The sequence below is a fragment of the Zonotrichia leucophrys genome, chromosome 1, assembly GCF_028769735.1.
Source record: "Zonotrichia leucophrys gambelii isolate GWCS_2022_RI chromosome 1, RI_Zleu_2.0, whole genome shotgun sequence".
Taxonomy (NCBI): domain Eukaryota; kingdom Metazoa; phylum Chordata; class Aves; order Passeriformes; family Passerellidae; genus Zonotrichia; species Zonotrichia leucophrys.
This window is the reverse complement of record NC_088169.1, coordinates 100,072,098-100,098,431: the sequence shown is the minus strand read 5'-3', so window position 1 is coordinate 100,098,431 and position 26,334 is coordinate 100,072,098. Positions and strand designations below refer to the sequence as shown.

At 38.8% G+C, this 26,334-nt stretch overlaps 1 protein-coding gene across 2 annotated transcripts in view; it reads right to left on the bottom strand.

Moving 5' to 3' along the window:
- The window catches only part of ABI3BP (ABI family member 3 binding protein), a 173,591-nt gene that overhangs the window by 137,054 nt on the left and 10,203 nt on the right, over positions 1 to 26,334 (bottom strand). Inside the window, exons 2-3 of one of the 2 annotated variants that reach the window (XM_064725451.1) lie at positions 16,925 to 17,053; positions 13,206 to 13,263 (exon numbers count right to left, since the gene is read on the bottom strand). The gene's annotated coding sequence lies outside the window, so the exon portion shown is untranslated. The remainder of the gene's footprint in view (positions 1 to 13,205; positions 13,264 to 16,924; positions 17,054 to 26,334) is intronic. The other variant, XM_064725461.1, reaches the window with a different exon arrangement.

Genomic DNA, 26,334 nt, shown 5'->3' with positions numbered 1-26,334 from the left:
TTCTTTTCCACCACTAAGGGTGAGACCATTACCCTTTTATTACTTATATTTCATGAAAATAAAATCATGAATATCAAACTTTCTGTTAATGGAAAACTGATCTGAGAGACATTTTCACTGTTTTATCCAAGAGAGCTGGACTTAAACTGCAAAAACAGCATTTGCAGTACTCAGAGAACTGTTTGCTATATTGACCTCAGTATTTTTGCAATCTCAACATTTTTCTTAAGGCTAATTCAGGCTACTTGTGGCTTTCATCCAGGCAAAATAAATACTAGTTTAATTTGACATGACATTATAAACAGACGTTGTAAATATTTATTCAGCAAAAGAACTGGACTTGAAAAATCGAAATGTCATTTTTCACTTGTATCTAGTGCTGGCAATTTAAAAATACTTCATAATTTTCCCTTTCATAAGTGTCTGGTGAGTTAATGGGTACAACGCACATTGAAAGGAATAAAGCAACACTTCTCATTCCAGGGTGATCTTCTCACCACTTACATAACTTCAGATAGAAAAGAAATTCCATTTTTCCATTAAAAGCTGTTGTATTCCAGGTTTACAATGAGACAAGTAAGCACAGCATTTGGTCCCACTCACAAGTGAGAAGATGGGAAGGAAAGGGTAAAGCAGAAGAAAAGGAAGAATTTAGTCTCAGTCTCTGGAAAAGATTCCAAAGAGATTAAATCTATTCAACTAAGTAGTGATAGCTCTCTCTCTTTCTCCCTCAAAATAAAAACCCCAAAACCAAACAAGGAACAACCCAACAAACAAAGAAAACTGTCCCCAAGGGGAAAAAAAAAAACTACAAAAAAATCTAACCAAAACCAAACCAAAAGAATCATCAACAACTAAACTTAAACATATCTCTTGCTTACAATATGTGAAGTTCTTCAGTAGGCTTAGTCTGCTCCCACTCCCTGCTTGACTGGACCTGACATTGTTCTGCTTCCATAGTGTTTATAAGCAGGGAAAATCACAGAGCTCGTACCTGGAATAGAAACTAGTAGTTTAAAACAAAAAAGTAATATCTTGAAACATATGAGAACATTTCTTAAAGATCAGATTAATCATGTACTTAAAAAGACCCCGTGTTTGCCATAATTCAAGAAGAACTTCACCAAAGAAACCAGCAGTCATTGTCTTAGAGGCAAACCTGAGGAATTTCAAGCTCTTCTAATCAATATGGACAGGACACAGCTATAACAAAAACAGCTGGACTATGGGAATGTGTTCCAGACTCATCATACTATCTGAATTTGGACATAAGGAAACGTTTTTATTATTCACTAACTCAAGTCTGGGAAGAGCAACTTGAAAGTCAATATTTGAGACAGACCCCAAAAAATTCCCAAACACTATTACCTGAAGAATCTTTGAGAGGATTCAGATCTTGAATATGAACACTCTGCACAGATAAATGAGACAGGTACAATTAGAAGGAGATGAAAAGATGTTTGAAAGGCCATACAGCTAGACAGGGGTCTCCCAAAACAACACACCAAAAGAGTGCTAAATGGCAGAAAGATGGATACAGAGAGCAAACATGTCATTCTTATTGTTTTTTAAGTTGAAGTACTATTTTCAAAAATGTTCCAGAAACCATATTCTATTTTTTCTCTTCAAAATTAAAAAATAAGAAATCAGTCATTTGATGTAACTGTCTCTTGGGAGGAATAATGGGAAAAATTGCTCCATGATCACACAGAGCTGTCTTTGTATTAGTGTAAACTGGACTCTCCTATTTGTCTTAGGGCAAACTCACTTTCCTTCAAAAGATTACACAACACCTTCCAAAAAAATGCACAAAGGCCAACTTCTACTCAGAGAAATCTTAGTGAAACAAACATATTAATTACTTGTCTACCTCACAAGCCCTCTCGTAGATAAATATGGTCCCATCCCTGTTTTCACAAACACTTGCTTCTCTGCTGCCACTTACATCTTACTTCTTCCTTCTTGGTGCATTATCCAACCATGTGTTCTCTGCTTAGGTGTTCCATACAGATATTTAACCTTCCCCTTGAGACCCTGGCAGACTGTGCAGGTCCCTTTCCCTCTGATCCCTGTAGAACACAGCTCTCCCCAGCCCAGAGTTCAAAAACCCATGCCAAGATGCATTTTCTTCTGTCTTATCAAGGATATGCCTTGACAGGGACAATTTTGGTATAAGCAGATGCAAGCATAACTTTCCATTAAATATGTCAAGAGTACAAGAATCAGTTCTATAATATCGTCTTATCATTTTCTAATATGTTCCCCTCATCTGCACCATCCATAGATGACAAATAGAATATCACTGATTTTGTCCACTTGTTTTCTTGCAGGACTAACCTTTCCTAGGAAACTTCTGCTACATGAAAAATGAAAAAATTTTTCTTTCTCCTAAAGGAAAGCTTCTGCTTTCCTTTCTCCTAAATCCTCCTGCCATGTCAATGGATATTGACTACCACAGTGCAAAACTAAACAAGGGAACATAAGGGAGTTGCTGGGACTTCAAACACTATCCTGCACTTCCATAATGCTGTTCAGGTACCCAATTTCTCCTCCAATTTATTTCCTCAGGTATCCAGTTCTCTCCTCCATTGAAACAGAGAGAGAATCTGATTTCCATTCACAAAGTTTTTAAACCTAGCATATTCCTCAGGTTTCTCTCATTCACACAGGCCTGGAAGTACGTTATCCATCCTTTGGCTCCACAGAAGGAAAATATCAAACCAAGAAGATTCAGTTAATGACAGTTTTGTGTTACACCTTTAACATAAAAGTCGAGAATATTGAGATAAGCACAGGAATGAAAAGTCTCAGGCAGATCAAACAGGAAAAGACAAAACCTCTGATCCTCGAGTGACTCCTCCTTTTCAGCACCAAACTAATGTTTAAGTAACAAAATCAAGAACTCAAAAGTTTACTTGATTACCTCAACTGGTTCTCTGTGGCTTAGATCACAAAAAATGGAGATTCCAACAAGATAGTATCACAGCACATCTGGGGGCAAAGCAGAGCTTGTCTAGTCCTCTTTTAATAGGTCCCAGACTAGCAAGTACAACAAAAACAAAAGTATGGGAAGAAAAGAGGAAGAAGAGGAAGAAGAGCAGGAGACAAGATTTTACATTCTGTTTCCAAATACAAATATGCTTTTGTTGAGATTTGGGTTCAGTCCCAATTCACCTATCATTCCTGATTATTTTGACAAGCAAAAGCCAAGGTGCCTCAACTCCTTGCTGTTCTAATTTAAAGCAGGAAGAATGTGCAAAGAATAACATTAACAAACAAAATCCTGTCTTCACTTTGAAAAGCACAATAATGCCATGTGGAGCTCTCCAAGGGTAAAGACTTACTCACAGTACACTTGATCTGCTTTTTCTCAGAAAATTTCTGGTTGATACTGTACATTTCAGCAATGTTTTTCAATTATTTGTGAAGTGTGTTTTTCATAAAATATGCTATATAAATGTTAATTACAATTTCCATTCTCTTATGGGTGACTCAATTGTTGGACTCTCTCTTGCAAATATCATGGGATCTCCTCTAAAGACCTTCAGGAAAAAGAGATGCCAAAGAACATTCTTTCAGATGTGCTGTTTATAGAAGAAAAAAGAAAATTGTAACTCTACTTTCTAGAAGTCTGTAATTACTTTTTTCCAATATTCCATTCTCATTTTGGTAAGGAAATATTTGAGCTCTCAAGCTATCAAAAATACAGGGTTCACACGTTAGTCTATTAGTCAAATGTAAGACATATTCATTTCATAGCATAAAAGACAAAGACAAGACATTCTAGTGTCCTTATCCCAAACTGATTTCCAGATTTCCAAATTAATAGGATCTGAAACAAAGTGAAAAGAAGAAATTTAGTGAAAAGGAGTGGACAGAACCTATTCTTGTGACATGTTTTACATAGTTCAATCTCTTTCAGCACTCACTCATTTGACCTCATTTCAGATAGTGACTCGTCTTTTTTAACAGGCAGTGTATTTCACCAAAATTTTGTACAACATGGAGTGAAATAACAAAATCCCATTTATTTAATTTCTCTATTAAGTGTTTATTTTCTCTGTTAAGCATTGACTTATTGTTCCCTTCGTAATGCAAGTAACGTGTCACACTCAGTTCTGCAGTTTTGGTAACATTATCATGACCTGCCACATGAAGAACCAACACAATTCCAGGTTTTCCACAGTGCCACTCCTCTCTATTACCAAGATTCTGTATTATTTTATCTGGGGCTTATTTTGCCTTTTAAAATTATTTTTTAACCATCAGGTTTTGACTGACTCCAAGGAAGAACTCAGCAGAGTGTCACTAGGCTCCTGGTACCATCCACACAGCGGAAAAACATTTTTCCCTTATAATCAGCCTAAACCTCCCTTGTTTTAGCTCATTCCTGTTTTTTCTCACGCTCCCACCACACAGCAATGTGAGGAGCCTGGCTCCATGTTCTTGGCCACCTCTTGGGAAACCCTGTAAGGGCTGCTGTTAGGTTCCCTTATCCCACCTGAGCAAGTCTCTGACCATCTTGCTTGCCCTTCTCTAGACTTGCTCCAGTTTATTGTGGTCCGTCCTGAATTTGGGGGTGTGGTGAGAGACCAACACTGGGTGCTGCCTAGTTGTGTAATTCACCATGTGGTAAGTAATGGTGGGAAATTGCTTCCCTCACTCTCCTGGCCATGCTCCTGTTCACACAGCCCTGGGCACTGCTGACTTGCCCTGCTGCCAGGACCCACTGCTGGCTCCTGGGCAGCCTCCTGCCCACCAAGATCCCCCTGCTTTTCACCAGGCTGCTCCCAACCAGCCAGTCCCCAGCCTGTGTCACTGCAGGGGTTAATCCCAAACAGATATAGCACTTTGCAGTTGTGCTTGTTGTATTTCATGATGTCCCTGTCAGCCCATTCCTCCAGTGTGGTGAGGGCATCCCTGCCCTAAAGAGCACCAAGTGATCATACAAATTTGTGTCAAAGATGTCAAACCAATAGGTCCTAAGATACCCAGCTGTGGTGCTCCACTTGTTCCCCCCATCTAGGTAGTATATGATACACCACCTACTGCCCTATGAGCCCAAGTGTCCAACCACTTACTTGGCCAGACAGTTCATCACAGTCTTTTGGAATATGTGCACTCCATCAGCTACAATTTATATTTTAAAACACTATCTAGAAACCAGCTTCTTTAAGCAAACACTCAACACATCAAATGGGTTCCTCACCTGCATTGTTACGTCTTAACAGAAATAAATCTGCCCACCTCATCAAGTCTCTAGAGCAAAACCAAAGCCTGCCCTTTCAAGCACTATGTTATTACTAAGTTCTGAAGACATTGCTTCTGTGAAGAAAACAACTTTATTCTCCTCTTCTATCAATACCTTTGTGCCACTTGAGGTAGTTAACACAATTACAGCCTCTCTGTTATTGGATTTCCCCTGAACATGCCTTCCAAACATCTTTTGCCTCAGCCTTTTCCACCATTATATCTCTAAGCACAATCTGATTAACTTGAAATACAGGCAGAAGCAAAGGGCAAAACACAAAAAGGTATGTGACAGTAATGAGCCTTTAGCAGAGTAATTGCATGAATCAAATAAATCTTAGCATGTATTGATTTTCCTATGATTAGAATGAATTTTGGATAGTCTAAATTATTCTCAATTATAATTCAATTATTCTATACATTCTTAAAATATGAGCAAAGACTTTAAGCACCAGTCCTGTCCCAGATTGCTTTGGAAGGTGGGCTTCATAATCCATGCTGTAGTGAGTCTTGGTCTTTCTCAGTTACAATCTTCCTTTGCAGAAGTCAGCACCTCCTGATCTCTTTCAGTCTCTTTCCACAATATGTTCTGACTTGTGCAGATAATGTAAGATCACAGTCCAGATTAGTGAACTCAGATGTGAAGTCTGGAGTCTATTACTACACACTAGGATAGGATACAAAATCTGTTTATACATTTAGAACACGATTGTTGATGCCATTGGCAATTCTATTGTGAAGAAGAGAGATCTGTCTGTATCACAGATCTGCAGAAGCACTCACCTCAGAAGATAACAATGAAGTGCTAACGATTGACTTCTCTGATGCTTGCCAAGTTATATTATAGTGGGTTTGTACAGGAGTAAATGCCACATGCCACATTTCATATCACATATCTGACACAGATTCAGTTTATTTTGGATTATTGCCATAGGACAAACTACTATGCCCTTATGCTACCGCTTCTCATTGCTCAGCCACATTCTATCAAGCACTTCTGGCTCCCATCTCAGAGATTTAACACGCTTCCTTACTTCTCAATATCGCCACCATTTTACTGCGCCCTGCGCCTTTACCTGGGCTCGCTCCTTAGCGGCCTTCCCAGCGTTCCAGCTCCGGGGATCCCGGCCCGGGCGCTGCCGCCGCCGGCCGCCAGGGCGCGGCCTCGGGACAGCGGGACGGGGATAACGAGGACACCTGGGACAGGGGGAAGGGGACAACGGGGACGAGGATAGCGGGGGCAGCGGGGAGAGCACCGGCCCGCGTCCGGCTCCCCAGCCGGGCCGCGGGGCGCTCTGCAGAGCCCTCAAGGAAAGGCTCGGCGATGCCGCTGGGCCCCGGCAGGAGAGCGACGTGTGCCCCTATACAGCACAGTCCGTGTCTCTGGAGAGGGGAAGGGCCGGGAGGATTGCTGATGCTCAAACTGCCCCTCCTGTAGCCACACACATAGAGAGGCGGCCACCAAGCCCTGCTGGCTCTGCCCGTGGCCTGTTGGGCTTTTCCCTGTTTATTTCGTGGCGCCTCCCAGCATAAGCTCCAAGGAGAGAATAAAGGGAGACACCAAACTGCTCTTGTATCAAGGCTGTTGCTCTTTTACTTAAAATAGAAAAGTTTATTCTCCCCATGGCTGCTGGCTCGATTCATCACAGAATAAAAAAGGGTTTAAGTTCTGCCTCACTACAGTGGGGACACTGAACTGAATACAACTCAGCGCTGAATCTGGCCCACTGCAGAGACAGCAGGTGCAGCCCTAAACTGTGCTTATTTCTCTCTTCCCTCCTCCCTTTCTCTACACCAGTCTCTCAAATATTCTGACAAAAAGCCAGGGGAAGCCCTGCAAAAACTAGAGCAAATAATAAAAACAAAACACTGTCAACTTCTCCACTTTTCATAAAAGTTGTCTCCAAGTTAGATGAAGGAAAAGGACCAGATTCTTAGTTTTAATAAAAGATATTATTTTCTTGGCATAAGAAAATTAGTTCTTTGGCTAGGATGCACAGATTTGATGAATGCATGCAAAGACAGGAGGGAAATAATTCATGTTTTTTCCTCTCCTTATGAGTCATTTTGGCCTAAAACACATCTTCCAGAAACTTTTTGGCTGAATTTGGCTACATTAGTTTGCACTCGACATCAGCAGGCTTATCTAGGTCAGAATGCTGTGAATAACATTCAAGTGTCATTGCTTGTCACTACTGTGCATAGGATTTAAACATAAAAAACACTATGAACTATACACTTCACTTTAAGCTGAAAAAGGCAGCCAATGAGTAACAGAAACACATTATTGTAAAGTACACAGCACATTTATAAAGAACTTGTACACATTAATATGAAATTCATATGTTTACTTGTCATAATTGTCTTCTGTATCCAGGGATAAAAAAATAGGAAGTTATATTACATGAAGATTAATGTAACAGTGCATGCACAATTTATTTGAAGCAAATTAAACCCAGGATTAAATAAAATCTAAATGCTGCCTTTAGAACAAAATTATTTGCACGGCACTCTTGGACCAAGTATTTAGCGACTGTAGATCTAATCAAAACAACTCTGAAACATTATTGTCAAAGCACATTATCTGTGGAGGAAAGGAGTTATGCTTCACTTCAAAAATGAACAGCAACTGCACATTTCCAACAGGTACCTCTCAAATGTGTGTTAGAAGATTTCTTTTATGCCAAGGACTCTGTGTAGATTTAGCAAAAAGAGCAGCCCAAAAGAAATGGCTTTGTATGGTCAAGCAGTGCATCAGACCCAACATCCTTGCTTTAGGTTCAAGGCAGAACAAATTACTTAATACTGGTCTCAACCTGGTTCTGTGGCCCAGATGGCCAGTGGTGGTGTCATGGGCTGACCCAAGCCAGACGCCAGATACTCAAAAAACCCACTCACTCACTCCCCTCTGCAGCTGGATAGAGGGAAGGAAATTTAACCAAAGGTCCATGTGTCGGGATAAGGACTGGGAGAGATCACTCATTAAATACCATCACAGGCAACTCAGGCTCAGCTTAGAGATGCAAAGTGAATTTATTACTAACAAAATCAGAGCAGGATAATGAGAAGTAAAATAAGCCCTTAAAAATCACCTTCCCCTCACCCTTCCCTCCTTTCCCAGCTCTGCCACCTACCCCAGTGGCACCAGGAGACAGGGAGTGGGGTTTATGGTCAGTTCACCACCTGAGACTTCTCCTGCTGCTCAGGGAGAGCAGTTGTTCCTCTGCTGCTTCAGGGGATCCCTCCAATGGGAGACAGTTCTCCATGAACTCCTCTGACGTGGCTCCATCTCACAAGCAACAGCCCTCCCAAAACTGCTGCAACCAGAGTCCTTCCCATGGGCAACATTCCTCCCAAACTGCTGTGGTGTGGGTCACTCTTCCATGGGGGCAGTCCCTCAAGGACAGGCTGCTCCAGCCTGGGAGCCAGGGCTTCTCTCTCCAGGGGTCTCCCACAAGGTCACAGCCGCCTCCAGGCATCCACCTGCTCCAGTGTGAGCACCTTCTCCACGGGCTGTGGGCGAATCTCTGCATCCCTGGTGGACCTCCATGGGGACAACCTGCTTCACTATGGTCCTCACCATGGTCTGCAGAGGAATCTCAGTGACAGGAGCACCTCCTGTCCTTCCCTGTCCACTGACTCAGTGTCTGCAGAGTTGTTCTCACGTATTCTCATTTCCGCTCCTATGACTGTCATTTAAACCGTGCCATCACCTTTGTTATGATTTCTTTTTGTATCTATTATCAAAGAGGCCTTACCACCATCTCCAATTAGCCCAGCAGCATATGTCTTTGGAATTGCCAGGAATTGACTCTGTTGGACACAGTGGAAGCTTCTAGCAGCTTCTCACAGAAGCTACCTCTGTGGCCATCCCTGCAACCAAAACCAAGCCATGCAAACCCAAGTGGCTATAGAGGGTTACATCCTATAAAGTGGATCTTACTTTCTAATTCAGTTCCACTTTAAAATAGTCCAGCTATGCTGTCCAAAACATTCCCATCACATCAACAAAATTAAGTGGGGATGAGTAGGAGAGTATCTTTCCAGGCATTCATATATATATGTATGTAAAAATTGAACCAGAGTACTTCCTAGCATGTAAAGTAAATATTGGAGAATACAATCTTTCCTGTAAATTTAAAAATCTAGAATTCTGTAAATTTCTAAATTTAAAGTACTATTGACAGCTAAAAAAATCCAACAGTCCACCAAATGAAAGGGAACTGCAACACAGAAGAGTTATAACATCACATGTCCAGAACAAAGACCATTTTAACATAACTTATCTTTAAAAATCCCTAGTATTTGGGAAACCTAGAGTTTGGGAGCTGTCTCATAATTTGAAGGGCTGGGTAACTGAATTCTGAGTTCTTTGCTAGTTTAAAATCCTGTGAGACTTTCATATAAAATTGGATTTTGTGAAAATATGTAGAACCTCTTGAACCTGTTGTACCTCAGGATCTTGAAAAGCTTTCAAGAAGCATAGATATAGTGTCCAAAATGCAAGTCTTTGAGAGCTCAGACAGTCTGTAAGAGCTGGGAACTGCTACAGAGACATGGACACTCTCTGGAGTACACCCAGTTGTAATAGCACATTTTGGAAATCTCTTCTTGTGCAACAGTGAGGTATTTTTGTAACAGTTGATACTACTATTTATCAAATAATACCAGCATCTGTGTTTCTGTTACAGCAAACATGAGTGAACAAACATGCACGCAAACTCAGAGCTCATTTCAAAACCTTTTCCCACAAAATTGTTTCTCTATTTGCAGAGAAAGGTTGACAGCCCAGAGTAGGACAATTCTGAAGGATTCCTGAATGGAGCACAGAGTGCCAGATGACCCTCAACTATGAATTCCTGTTTAATCACTGCACAAATACTTTACTAGGTCAGTAACTGTATTCTGCCAGTTTGCATCAGCCATAAAATGCAAGGACATTCTCCAAGCAAGGAGACTTCCTCTCTCAAGCTGTTCAACCTTGGTGTCACTGCAGAGAACCCTGAGCACTGTGTTCATGTTACAGCCCTGGCACCTGCCCGCAGTCACTACCAGTTCAACACAGATATTTGCAGAGGACCGTGACCTGCTCTCAAATTATGACAAACACCACAAAACCAAATCCTCTGGACGGCTATTACATGACAGTATAAAACCCTCACTGGCAAGGCACAAGAAGCCACATAACCACATACATGACTATGCCCTGGCATAACAAAAAAATAAGAATTTTGGGACACTTAATGGATAGCAAATTACATTTGTTCCAAATAAGTTCAAATTTGCATCAATTAATAGAAAAACTAGAAGTTTTTAAATAAGCTGTTACTGCTACACCAATGAAAAAGTGAAGGATTCAATGATGAGAAATACTAGTTAAATACATATGGAGAAACATTAGCACATGCCTGCTCACCATTGCATAGATTTTCAATTTTAATCTTGCAATTAAAAGAGAGAATATGAAGATAATTTGTGGATTTGATTCATTCAATCTTTTCCTTCCTTTTCACATTGCAAATATCTTGCTATAACCTCTCCAGTGCACAGGGGAAAAAAAAATCTCCCTTTTTATTTTAGTTAAAAGCTACTTACTGGCACACAGTGAGAAACTGAATCTCTGAATCTTAGCTACAAATATGTACATTCCAGATCAGAAGCAGTATGGATCAAAATGGATCTAAATCTCCTTTCACATACCTATGAAACTGGAAATATATTCTGATCTTGCATATGCCATTTTTATAAGCAGATGCTGAACATGCTTTTGCACAGATGATCTTTAAAAAAGAATTGACAAACAGAGACTTCCTACTTTGAGTGTGGCATAAGACAAGGCATCAAAGCATACAAAGAAAAGAATACTACTTGGTAAGAAAACTCTTCAGACTGTAAAGGCAGAAAAGAATTACAGTGCCACCATTTCTTAGTTTAATTTGATGATAAAATGAAGAGACAGATGTGCAAAATAACTGGTGTTCAAAGAAGTCATGGTTTGTCCAAACAGAATGGATTCCACTCTCATTACATGATGAAATCACTTTTCAATTAAAGCAGTGTGCATGCTTCCCCATGGATGAAAATTTCCCTAGCCAACTCAGGAAAGTACTCAAAACATTAAATTACTAGTGGGATGTGTCTGGTCCTTGGATAGTATCAGAACAGCTAAATAGCTTGCATTCCCCTGTATAATTTATAACAACTCTGATAATACCAGGAGATTTGGTTTAGAAAATTTGGAACATAAAAGGGCATGAAAAGCTCTCAGAAGTCTGCAAACAGAACTCCTGGAATGGTATAAAAATGTTACAGAATAACATAATGCACATCAGTTTTGCTGCTGTACCAAATTAAAACCCAGTCTTGGCTACTGGAATAATTTAGAAGATGGAGAGAAGCCTTTTGATTAACTACACATGAGCATACAGGCATACATTTTGTAATAATATTTTCCTTTAACAGCAAAATATTTTGTCATTTGCCATGTCCCTAAAAATTTGTGGGCAATGATGAGTCAAAGTACTCAAGGGGAAAAGCCCAAAGTATCAGTGGTATCATGTGAGCAGTACAAACATGGAGTTAATCTACTGAATCAATTCTTAAATCAGTATTCAAGATGTTGGCTCACCTTCAGTGAACCAGGGACAAGGGAACAAGTGCTGCAAGTGTAGAGCAGTCCCAAAAAAAGAGAAAAACAGCAGAAAGAAAAACGACATCTTCATGCTCTCAGGGTATGCTGAAACCAAAATTAGCTCAGTCTTGGGTCAGAGGCTTCTTCCCCCTGTTCCCCCCACCCACCCTTTTCTTCTATAGGAGAACTGAAAAAAGTCAAACATGACATGGACTTAATTCGCAGAAATTCCTCAGGCATTGGTTATGCACTTTCCACAGATGTTAGCTGTTTTCAAATGGAAATTACAGTGTCAGACATCATTTTCTCAGAAAAACAGTTTTAAACTCTTTTGATCGGAAGAGATTTAGCTCAGTTTCACATGAGTCAGGGTGAACAATTTCTAGAAGGTCCCCTGGGAACAGCATTTGGATGCTAAAAGACAAAAGCTTTTCAAGCAACATGACAACAGAAAAACTGGAGGTATCTTCTGTAGTGTGCAAGTAGGGGAAGGGAATGGTGGGAAGAAGTGCATGAGGACTACAGGGATTTTCCAAAAGAGCATGTGAGAAAGCGGCCAATAAACTGACAAAGCATACAGCATCACTTATTTCACAAGCAGCATTTAGTCTCTAAGGTACAAAATGGGGTTTTTTTAGCTTTCAAAACAACTCACAAAGCTGCCAACTGTTACTCAATGCATTATCAAGTTAATGGAGGGAAGGGGTTGGGGGAGACAGAGAAAGAGAGAGCTTTTATCTTCTCCAGCACTGACCAAAAGAATGAAGTCAAAAGTAACAACGCCAGGCTTAGATCAGGGTTCTCCCCTGCAGGGCAGTGCATGGCTGGATGAATATTAAAATCAGTACACAAAAATGTCCATGAAACAACTGCCTTGAGATCCCCATATTCAAAATGAGTATTAAAAATATATCCACCTGGTTATGTGGGCCTAAGTTAACCTTTATTTTTCATTCATCTTACCTTTTCCTTTTCTAAAAAGGAAAAATTCTACTTAGTCACCACCGTGTCCTTTACATGCTCATGTTACAGCATTTATTTTATACTTGCTCTGCTTTATTGATGCAGAGGCAATAGTCCTTCTGTTGCATTGTGAAATTTTTCATACCATCCTTTTAACTGTGATGAAGAATTTTACTATAGTAGGCAGATTTCTGTTAAGTAATACTTAAAATCATTAAATGAAACAATTTTGAACATTCACCTTGAGGATTGCCAAAAGTCAAAATAATCCTAGCAAACTGCAACAAAGATGTCCTGGATTTAGAACATAACATTTAATTCCCTCTGCCTTCATCCAATGAATAACTGTCAAAACACTCACAGTTCTGGCTTGAAACAGCAAAGGAACTCTTCTCCTCTGACCACGCTCCACTTCACTCCTGTCTCTCAAAAAAATAGGGCAGACTCATTATTTAGGACACTCAAGTTCAAATGCTGAAAAATTCACAGGCATTCAGCAAGTTTTCAATCTACCTCACTATCCACTTATCTAAGCCATAATTTGCCAGTTGGTCTATTAGGATTTCACAGGACACAGAAGGAATCCCAGACCATCCTGTGTTTGAAGTATTGTCTGCAGCATCCTTTGAAAGGCAAAAAGGAGTTAGAACTAGCAGCTGAATTACTGAAAACGGCTTGTATTGATCTCTGGTGAGAATCCTGTTCCCTATTTCTTGATCCTTGTTACCCTTGTCTGATGTTCATCCTCCCAAGGTATTTGTGAGATTTCTGCTGATTTTTTTCTCTTTCTAGTTGAATTTTAAGGGCTAATCAAAAATACACAGGACAACTATTGCTGTCTCAATATGCTTCTGTTGGGAACTTTTTTTAAAGTCTAAAGAGAAAGCAAATAAGGATTTGACCAAAACATGATCCTAATAGTCTTTATTACAGTAATGTCTTTTTCTGTATCTGGAGCTTTTCTGTGTAACTACTTCTAATAACATGAATACTACTAAATGCTTCTGAAAATAAAATTCAAGTTATCTCTTAAAGAAGATCTTTGATAGGAGACCAGAACAGTCTAGAAGAGGTTGCTGGAGTCTCCTGAGTTTATATATTTGTGTACTTCTACATAGAGAGGAGGGGGTAATGCTGAATTACATATTTGGCAGAAACACAACAGAGCTGATGATCTAATCATGCCTAGATACAAGGGAGGCTTCACCTCAGCAAAATAACTGAGTGTATGTAAGTCCATGGAGCCTGAGAGCAGGAATCCATGGATGCAGAGAAAGCTAGCTGATAAATTTGCAAGACCACTCCTGAATATCTTTGAAATGTTGTGGTGATCAGGAGAGATTCCCCATGATCAGAAGAAATAAGTGTCACAGTCTTCAAGAAAGGCGAGGAGGATCTAGGCAACAGGAAGCCAGTTCACAATAAGGCAAGGAGGAATTCATCTTGGAAACAATTTCCAGATACACTAATACCACTGGGAGTAGTAAACATGGCTTTATGAAGGGGAAATCATTCTTAATAAGCCTAAAAATCTTCAGTGGTGATTAGCTTGGTGATAGTGTTCCCTTAGATGAGGGAAGAGTGGCAGATGTCCAACTCAACTTTAGTAAGGCTTTGGACACTGTTTCCTGGGATTCCTTTCCCTCAGGTAAGTCCAAGCCTGAGGGACTGAATTTGCTGAGATGTTTGCTATTCATTTTTTTTCCCCTTTCTTAGAACAGCTGACTTTCTCTGCAGTACCAAGTTTCTGGCTGTAGAAGCAGATGTTGAAGTTTAAAATGCTGGCATGGTAAAATTATGGATTGTTGAGCAGTAACCTGCTTAAGGTTCCACATTATTCTCCCTCATGACTTACTATTCATGCTGAACAAGCTTTATAGATGATCAATAACCCTCCTCCTACCAAAGGGGGATACTGAGGAGAAAGTAGTGGTCAGGAACAGGACCAGTCCCAAACTAATGTGCAGGCTGTCCCCACATGCAGGTTCAGGTGAGCAAAGAGGACAGTGTGGATGGGTCTGCTGGCCTCTGTGTATTTCCAGAACCTGCTGATTCCATGGTGCAGGGCTTACACACACACAGACAAAATCCACAGTGTCAGGGAAACATTGCAACACTGAGAACTTGTGGATCAAACACCTTGAACAGGTATCACGTGGAGGAAAGTCAAAGCAGCAGATCTCTCCTTGGTGCTCAGATCAACTTACAGCTATGCTCTGCTCTTCAATGCAAAGGAAGAAAAAAATTAAGAAATAAAGACCACCATTTAGGACTCAAACAGTAACTGGACAGGACCTCCCCACTCAAAAAACTTTCATTAAAGGCAATTTCTGCTTTTACTGAAAACTGAAAACGATTTGTTATACAAAGGCAGTAAGACCAAATGATGTAATAGTCTCTTGTTGCCTTAGAGACCACATGACTGCCCATAATAATTTTGATTTTGTTCATAAATATTCTGCACAGCAGTCCTGAAATCCAGTGTATGTTGGGACTAAGCTAGACAAATACCAGAAATACTTGTATGAGATTATATATACACATGACTCTTATGCAAGCTCCTTATGGGAATCCGAGGAGAATTTTGAAAAGGAAAAAAAAAAACAACCTAGAAGTTATAACCATCCTGAGGAAATCTGATAGCAATGAAGGCAAGGCAGTGGTATCAGAATATTTGCTAGGAAATGAGCAATTTGTTTATACGCACCCATCATTACATCAGCTGTTGCACTGCAAGTCACTGTTAATGAGAAAAGTGGGTTTGTCCTTGACTGAGATGGTTCCAAGCTTTATAAAGGCTTCCTGATTTCAAAACTGGTGCTCAGTAGTTCTAAAATCTGTGCATAAGAAAGCCATGAATAGTAAGTCATGAGGTGTAATAGTGTGAAACCTTAAGCAGGCTACTGCTCAACAATCCATAATTTTAGAATTCCAGCATTTTAAACTTCAACACCTGCTTCTGCTGCCAGAACATTGGTACTGCAGAGAAGGGCTTTCAGCTGTTCTAAGAAGGGAAAAAAATTAATGAATAGCAAACATCTCCTTAAATTCAGTCCCTCAGGTTGTGACTTAAAGGACTCTAAAGAATTCTGAGGGTTCTGAAACTAGAAAGAGACCCATGTTAAGTTATTCCAGAAATAATACGACTAACAGTATCTCGTGTCAGAAGCTAGTGGCATGTTACTAAAAAAGGAACACTTACAATTAAAATTCCAGTGTCAAGATCTCAGATGATGTGAATTTATCATTAGCAAAAAAAAGTTCTAAAGGATGCAGAGGTACAGTACTTTGTCTATTTTGGGCCTGGTAATTGTCAACATGAAATTGCTGGGAAAAAAATGTATTTCAAAGACCTGCTTAGTAAATATTGACCATATATGAACTCCAATTCCAACACCATTTCAGAATTCCCTTAATTCTCAGAGTTTACCATACCATAAGCATTAACACTGAAGATACTAATTTACAATAAATGTGCCAAGCCAAAAAGGAATTAGGAGAGAGCATTCCTATGAAAATGCTTCAGAGTTTGAGGCTTTTTAGTATATTCTTCTCTGTAGATAAGGTATGTTAAGCATGGGTATGATCACTTATGGCAGTTCCCTTACCCTGGTGCGAGGAAATCCTTTGTAATGCCTCCACCAGAGTACGATGACACAGATGTAAAGCAATGTGATTTGAGAGACCTCATACAGCTTATACTATGACAGAATGGCAAAACTAACAGAACACAGAAATTTAACATTTGGCTGAACTGACAATGTTGGGAGCAAGGTTTGAGATTCATTCCAGAAAGCAAGACTTTTTCTGTAATGCAAAGATCCCATATAAGAGACAGGTTTCATCTGAACCTTAGGAAAACTGTGCCAGTGGCACATAAAAATTTAAAAGTCACAAACAAGACTTTAAATCACAGAAAGCAAGAAAATCATCCAGTGCACAAGAATGTGTGGTACTATTACAGGTAAAGATACAAAAGTAACATCTCTTGAAGAAAATGGTACAGATTAAAAAAACCCAAAAAAGATAAAGCAAAGTAGCACTTTTGATTTCATAAATACCAATTAATTTGATACTTACAGCTCCAAGCAGTTTACACTTTCCTCTTCAATCTTTTCTAGTGAGACTTTTCACTGGTGCTGTGGTTACTTCTTCAGGCAAAACATCCCAATGTTCATCATCCCTGAATCTTGTCTTTAGGAGTCACACCTGTGACAAGCAGAAGCAAAAGGGCAGCAAAAGGCTTGTACATCCCCAGGGATGAACGCAACTCAGCTTTTGTGACTTTTTAGACCTTATTCAGCTGGCAATAAAGCCCCATACCCAATACTTATTTAAACTAATTAGCAAAGAAATGAGGGACCAAAAAACCACAAAGTGCTTCTTGAGCAAAATCAACCAAAAAAATTAGTGTATGGCTTATGTTTAATTTGCCCCACTGCATTTTACAAGACTTCCAAAAGAGTTACACCATGCAACATCATTTATATAATGCGAAAGAAACCCGAGTGTCAAATACCCATTTTCAAATTAGTGTTTTCAAATATTACTGTCCAATTTTCATATTTGGTGGCCTATTACCCTATGTTTACAAAAACTGCAAACTTCCCTCTGTGAGAACACATCATTTATTTATTACACATCATTAAATACATGCCTGGATAGGATTTTTGACTAACAGTGTTAATCACCCTGAGGCCATGCAGTCATAACAAAATAAGGTCATTATAAAATCCCCTCTGATCTGTGGCTTTAGATGAAATACATGTTTCTCAATAAGAAATTTTGGAATATTTTAAGATTCTAGCACAGCCCTCTGAGCAAATGCAATTTAAATTGGAAGAGGATTTAAATTGGAAGAGGATTGACAATACAGGATGACGGAAATATTTCTGCATGGTAGCAAAAGAATGTATCTTTGTACAGTGTAATTGCCTATGGACACAGTTACAATAAGAGAATACTTAGGTAAATGGACAGGTAACTAGGTAGGGACTTTATTACACAAAAGCTGAAAGAATTGGTGTTAGTTTGCAAACTTAATAGTAGTAGTAGTAGCAGCAAGAGTCCTCTGCCCCTTTATTTTATTTAATGTGTTGGATAGTCATGATAGGATACAACTGTTCCTCAGTCACTCTGCTCTAGGAAAGGAGCAGAGATGGAGCAGCAGGAAAACAAAACATAGCTAATGAACTCCGAAAAATCCAAGATGTAGGAATGCAAAAGCAACAGGAAAACTAAGAAAAAAACTCAAAAAGGGCTCAGAAAAGAATTATTTTTGGTATGGTGGTATGCACCAGCTGATCTTAATGTAAATTTTGATGAAATATGTCAGTAATACAGTGGGTTTGAAAAATGCAGGGAAGCTATGACATTCACACTCTGAAATCTGCTCCCTGAACCAGTTGCCTTCTCTCGCAGACAGAAACAGCCCGTGCATACAGAGAATGAAATTTCTCAGCTACATGTTCTTTCATGCATTTTCTGCTTAGTCTAAGAAAATACTCATGGTAAGGCTTTTCAAACAAGTTCATTCATCATCTTAAAAACATTATTTTATGAATAGAAAACACAGTGGATATGACTTTGAGACTGAAGAATACTTACTATATTTTTGGCTAAAGAACTAGAGATGAGTCAAAAGGAACTTCTTGTCAGTACCCTGCCCCAAGCAAACAAAACAATCAGTGTATTTTACAATCAAGTTCAAGAGGAAGATGCTGCTTGCTCATAACTCCCTAGGTGGTTTAGGACACGTGCAGACTTTCCACACTCACACTGTGATATTTTTATCAGAATCTCTGGTGAACAATCACAAGTTGATGCTCTCATTTGCCAGTGGGAGAATCCATCAGGTCCAAACACTGCTAGGCATGCTAGCATGATGCTATTTCTCTGAGGCAAGGCATTGATGCTCTGTTAAGAGTTTTCTGACTGATTTTCTGGTACATTTTGCATTAGAAACTGTCACCAGTCCCATAACAACATTGCCACTCTCTGTTTCTCTGGCGGGCAGAATGCCAAAAAGAGACTAGATGGCTCTTACCATTTTAAGTCTTCCCCCACAGGCAGCCAAACAATAAAAAAGTTCTATTTAAAATCTTTACAGATATTTTCTGTGAACCACACAATTGTCCTTTCCAGCTTGATCACTTCCTTCTCCTCTCATATACATTAAATACATGTATTTCAAATGAGACATCCATATTCTAACCAGTTTTAGACATGCCACATACAGAGAAGAGAAGTGTTTTCCTAGGTTGGAACTACAGAAAGATCCTGTCCTCTTCTCACAGAATACAATAATAGCAATCAGAATAAAAGCAACTTCAATAAGCAGCATCACCAACAAAAACTTATTGTAACACAGTCACAAAGTGATGCCTGCCCAAGCTCGTGAACATTTACTCAGTATTATGTTATACAAATTCTATTTTAAAATAAAATTTATGTTCCCCTAAATTTCCAGCGTGGGCTCAATTACCACAAGAGAATTATTTTGTCAGCCTACAAGTAAATGCCATTGTTTTAGTTCTGATCATTGACGATTAAGCCACAAGGATTTTTTTTAGATGCTTACATGTGGTCTTTTTTCTCATCTTAGACTGAATTAATTTGGCATTGCGACTGTAAGAGTCAGGAAATTTTAGCTTACTGGAAATTATTCCAGAAATTCCATTTTTTGTGAACATATTTAGGGCTAAACATCAGACTTTCATCTGCTTGCACAATGCTGTAACCCATGGCTTACTCGTGCACAGTGCCTGTAGTATTTAGAATCACCATCCTTACGTGGCAAGAGTTGTCAAAAGTAAGAGAATTAATTTATCTTCTTGAATCCGGAATGACTAACAACTCCACTGTCTAAAAGTTGAAAATTGGAAAAAACCCTGTATATTGTGCTCAAATATATTTTTTTCCACTAGCAGATGCATCTGACACTCCCTTATTGTGCAAGTAAGCCAAGCCAGATGAAAAGCAAGGGAAGAACACTGTGTAACATTGTTCTTGATGAACCCTAAAAGAATCAAAAATATTGGTGTGGTTGAACAGTCTGATCATGCTGATTAACCTGAAAGGAGCAGGCAATCCACTGATATACTCTTCAATCTTCATTACACAGCTTAAATAATACTGTGTATGCTGAAGTTTGACTGCAAAGCAGAGGACAAAAAAAGAAAATTCACTTTGTTTTGATGACGTTCCTGAATGCTTATCTGGCTGCTCTGTCACCATATCTTGTTTAGTCTAACATGAAACTACTCTTCTTGCCAGTGAATAAAAACTCCTACTCAAGCATCTGATTCAGATACAATCTAAAAATAATATTCACTTTCAGATATAAAAGTCAGAGAGAAAAGGTATAGTCAAATGGAGAAGGTTAACATCACAAAAACTCACATCTGAGTGGTATTCAAATAGCTTCCTGCATATTAAAGCAAATTTTGGCTTGGTCAAGTCTACAGGAAGCTGCAATCCTTAAAAAACAATATTAAAAACGAGCTGGTCATTGACAAGGCCCCACATTCTGGCTGCATTTGTGGACTGCAATTCTGATGAGCAACAAGACCTTAGCCCATGCAAAGATTTACACAGAGAGCTCTAAAAAATAGCAAAATAAGATGAAGACTTTAAATAAAAGCACCTACTGAGGCTAGTGTTTCTGTCTTGGAAGCTTGGGCTCCTTTTGAGTAAAACGTGCAAGAGATTTGCTTCTTTCAAAGTCTATTTTCAGGCTTGCTAACTAGAGACTCTAAAAATGGCAAGATGTGGAACAAAAGTCTTTAAACAATACAGAAAGTATGTTCATTTACTTTGTTTTAATGACCATGCATGGCAAATTTGAAAAGCCTGTGTTTCAATAGAAAAATTTTAAAGTGAGTAAGTTTATCTGATATCCAAGTAGAGCAGATTCACAGAAGACATTTTTTGTCTTCTTTTGTCCACCTACTTTAGGGTTTTGTTGGTTTGTCTTTTATGATGATTGTTAAATTGTAAATCCCAGAACTTCTCCATCTTTCATATCTTTAAAATAATACTTATGACAGAAGCAAAACAGCTTATAACAAATTCACAGTTATTCCTAGCTATTTACATGCTTCTTGTATGAGGGAACATATATTTTTGCTTTGGGAAATTTTTTTGTTTTTTACCTGTGACAGAGAGGACATGATATTAGAAATACCGCATTAAAAATCCACAGCAGGGGAGCTATATACATCATTAATTCAAAACTCTATGTCTTCTGTTCTGCTCATTGTAGAGGCAGTAGCAGTTCTGTAAATCAGTGCCTAATTCTCATCCTAGAGAGTCCTGGATTCACCTAGTTTGGGGGAAGGAGCTACATATCCAAACTGACCCTGAGAAGTTTTCACATAAATGTGTTTGTAGCAACACCCTAAATAACTAAAATTTATTGGGAAATTCTTTTGTCCCCAGTACTCTGTCAAAGACAAAATGTTCAGGCAGAAGTTAAACCATGAAGCAATCACATCTGCTAAAAAATTTGTCCTCTGCCTTAATATGCACCATTTACATGCTTATTCAGAAAATTGCATTAGTCTGGAAAGATACTATGTGCAAGAATAATGATGCATGTTTAAAAATCCCAAATAAATACAACTATTTATCTATACATAATTATACATAGGTACACCAATAACCACTTTCCCAGGGAAAAATTACTTCCCTCCAGCTTTAGGCTCGCATCAATAGGGCTTCCCTCAACTTTAAACAGTTTTGTCTTCAGTATCCATGTGAGACATAAGCCACATATATAAAACAACCATTTGATGATAAGGGTATTGTTTGAATTCTTTCACTTATTTAATTTGAATTATTAATGTTAATTGTATCTAACTGCACATGGTTGTTCTCTCTTTAATTACAGATAGCAGGATTCCAGATCATTTTCCTGATCACCACTGCAGCTGCTGGCATGTCCTGCAAACCACAGTGGAGTGTGCAGGAAGCTTTTCACACCAGTGCTGTTTGCAGAAAGCTGCAAATCTCCACCCACTAATATTTCCTGACAGAACCCACAGCTTCAGTCCTAAACTAAGAAGGGTCAATTGCTGGAATAATCTCTCAGTTCAGAGATTAAAGCCCTGACAACGTAATTCCATTGCTATACAACTTCCACATGGGGAAGGAAAGAGCCTTTTGGCAGAGACCAAGCACTTTCCAGAGTAAAAATGTCATTGTTTACTCCTTGCCTTTTAACTCCAGGCAGAGTTACCAAGCCTGCTATGCTTGGACAATTGCCTGGAGGTTTGATCAGCCTGAGGCAAGCAGGAGGTGCTTGAAAGCTCATCCAGATCCATTTGTGATACCACAGTTTATTTTCTATGCAAAGAACAATTGACAGTTACTTCAGTTGATTTTTTGAGGTTTTTATATTTAGATAATCTTTTGCACTGTTTTCCTTCAGCAGTGCAACTAGAGGAGAAAATATGAAAGTTGTTCTTTCTGCTGTGGCAAAGACTCAGATGCACAATATTTGGCCTAGCTATAGTTCCAAAATATCCTAATGTGGACATAGCTTTTACTGGCAAAAGAATACTAGTTAATGTCACAGTTTGCTGAATTAGGCTGAGCAGTTTTTCAATTATTTATACTTTTTCCATTTCTACAAGGTTTCAGCTGTCCAACAATTTTCCTAACCCAAGTGTCCTTTAAATAAATATGCTCCTCAGCAACAAAAAACAAATCCCCAAGTCAGGCCCAGATCCAGGGTAAAATTTACACCATCTAAAGTCGCTTCCTGAAGAGATGGCTGGACAGAGTGAGTACTTGTTTAACAGAGTATTCCTGTATCTCCATTTCTGCTTCCAAGCTTTGTGTTAGAATCCTTTTATTTGGGCGGGCATACAATAATGATTTTCTGCCATAAAATAAGTATTTCCACATCAGAAACATCTCACTTGTCTCTCCTGAAACCTTTTCATTTCACTCCTGAATATTTTACATGGATGTGCACTGCCAAATTGCAAAACCAACAAGATACTTCCCCATCTTCTCCAATTATATTTTTCAAGATAAAACACAGGAGCAATGATGATGATAGGTTTTTTACTTTAGATAAAATTTTACTGAGTGCTGACAACATCCTGAATCCCTGTAAATAGTTTGCACTTTTTTTTGACTTGGCACTGCCTAGAATTTGGATAGGTACGTTAAAAAAAAAACACATAACCAACCAAAAAAAAAAAGTTTCATTTAAGGGTGTCCCTTTCTTGACAGAGAGCCAAAGAAAGGGAGGATGATCAGGATTTGAGCTGGTCTCTGTAATGTAGAAAAGACTCTCTAAGCCACGAGATCCTTCCACTCACATCTTCTGGGTCTTCACTTCATTTATATACTTCTGTTTCTAAGTTGGTAAGATGTTTGAGTGGTTTAGAAAAAGGTAAAACAACTGTCAACCGTGCAAGCTGTAAATCTTGGTAGAAAAAATCTCTTTCTTTTAAGTAAAGTCAAATCATCCAGCCACAGAGCAGTGAAGTAGAACTGGTGCAATCTTGAGACAAGAAACATTCATAAACAATATCTATGTCAGACCTGAATATTGATATAAATTAATTAATCTATTTATTAGGATAAGAGGCGAATACAGGCAAAATATGAAACAGGCATCCTTCAGCATCTAGAACATTCAGGCTATTGCAAAAAGAAACTGCAATTCTAGGAACCAAAGGAGTAAACTGAAATTGTACCACAATTTACTGATAGTGGAAGAATAGGCTTGGGAATGAAAAGCTCTGCTGTTCAAAGAGCTGCTGAAATTGTCTTGAAGTGAGTCAGTTTGGAATTACTAAACCAGACAAAGTTAACCAGATCAGTGGCAAGAAATGGCCAGTTACTGAAAGTGTAGTAGAAGGCCTGTAATGACAACAAAGAATTTATATTCCTAAACACACTGTCCTCCTCAAGAGTGATTTTGAATACCCTCTTCCTGTTCTTCTATTGTGCAAAACAATATCTTCATTATTGGTGGTAATGAAGAAACTCCAAATTTCAAATTATTTACTTATTCAAGCCATAACATCATTTCCTTGCTGTTATGCCCTGACAATATGAAGTATTAAGTTTTTGAACAGTCTGCAAACATACACTGAAGAGTTTATTTCATAAAAAAAATCAGAAAGGTAATCTAAATTATACCTGTCTAGGAGGGCAAGGAGACATATCACCTAACACAATGGTGGGTTGGACACACAGTATCAAAATCTTGGTACTAACTTGGGCTTCTTTGCATCTCCAGACCTCAATACAGTGAGCCAGCCCTTCTAAAATAAATTTGAACATATTTTGGAAAATGCTGTTATAAATGAATACTCCAATTAAATAATAAGGAAATGTATTAAGTAGTCAAAGTATAAATTTGCAAAAAGCCACAAGCAATTTGACTTTGAGCCAGAGTTGGGGAAATCCAGGATTTGCCCTCTATCACATCAAAGTCCCCGTGGGTCTCCAAATGTCATTTCTAGGGTGTTCATTTTGTACAGGCTTTTGGGCTCTGGAAGGGGCCCTTCTTTAGCATATTTTAGCATGTTATCATAGGTTTTATTTTCTTCCTCCCACGTTTATCAGAACTGGTGAATAATTGCTGAAATCCTGTCAGCAAAAATCATTTGGGACAAACTTCTGGTGTCTAATATTACCTTTTTGATGATGCCTATCAAATGCCTCCTGCTGGGGTCTTGTCAAATGAAAAAATCCCTTGAAATAGAAATCTCTGGAGAGTGTCCTCGTGGTGCTTGAATCTCCATCCTTATCACTTAGTCTGTTACTGCTTGTTGTCCCACACTGGCTTTAGTACACAAAATGCTGTGGTTTTAATTTCTTTTAGGACTAATTATTTTATAACATATTACAATGCCATGAACAATTTTCCTTAAATCAGGTCACACAAAGCAAGTGGCAGATGAGATCCCAATCATCTCTCCTGGCCAAGCCCTGCACTGGCTCTCCATCCTTACTCATCAGCCGGCACCCCCGTGGTTCGCAGCTGGGGGAAGGTGCAATTTTAACAAAAAGCCATTACTACCCCTGGAAAACCCACAAATTCCCAGAGGCACGTGCAATGTGTGCCTCACAAACCCCACCCCTGACTGAGTACACTGCGTTCAAAGGCTCACAGCTTCCTCAAGCACCACTTCCCCTCAGAGCATGCCAAAACAATAATCCCAGAAAAGCCAACACCCACATGAACTTTTAAACTGTCTTTTTAAAAAGAGCATATTCATTACTAAGGTTTTTTTGTCTTGCCTATTTGTAATGACTGAAAAAAATACTGAATTAAACCAGAATGAAAGAAACATTACAAACAGGAATTACGCTAACTTGATTACAAATTTAAATACACGAGGTAAAACTGAGCACCATAAACACCAAATGGAAAGATTTAATAAATTTTATCTACTTAGAGAATACCCTCTGTAGAAATGTCCTTCAAACTTTAGTCCTTCAAGCCTGTGTTCCTCAAAATACAAGCATAAGTTTAAGAAAAAAAAGAGATAAACTGCAATTCAACAAAATATGCTGTTGACCTAGCTACACAAATCAGCAATAAAAGATAGTTGAATGAATAAAAATCACTAAGAAAGAGGCAACAAAGAATATCACTGTGCCTAAACACTGTCTAAAGCACAGAAGGTACAAGGGATGCAGCTGTCTCTGCCCCATGCCCCAAACTCAATAAAATGGAGATGGCAGAACTGAAAAGACAAAGAAAAAAAGCAACAGTGGGCAAAGTTCAGACGTAGAATCCACAAGAAGAAGAAATTTATTTCAAAATAAATGAGTCAATAAGGCAACCAAAAAACCCCACCCAAAACTTTTCAACAGGGGAAACAGCAGCTGAAGGCTCCTACCCTAAAGATGTGTGAATCAGTAGTGGAATCTTAAAGGTGAAAGGGAAGCAATTGTTTCCTTTCTCTCTAATCATGAGGCCAGAAAGCATTGAACTAAACTTTCAAGGGCAGAAATGAAACATGCCTCTTGTTTCTTTTTTTTTTCCCCTAAAATACTTCAAAAAATAGTATGGGATTCAAAACAGCATGCATATAACAATTTCTCACTGCTACTTTCTCCCTGGATGTTTACAGAACCTTAATATTGCTGTAGCATAAAGGACATTTACATAAAGGACAACAATGTTGCAAAATATATGCTCATAACAGCTTCATTTTCTTAGAAAACCAGACCAAAAACGGTAGATTGGTCCTCAGACAGTTCTGGTAAACCAAGTGCTTAAAAATAGTTTTATTCCATGTTTTATCTGGTGCATATTCAAGTGTACTGTGGATGGTAATAGTCTTAAATGCACTAATATATTATCATTATATATTAATACACTAAATTTAAAAATCTACAGTGTGTGGGGGGGAAGATGAGTAGATCAAAGGAAATCTCTTACACAAATCTCATCGGTGTTCTGTGTTCACACTTTTAAGGGGTTCTGAATGGGTAAGAAAGATTAAGATAAAAAA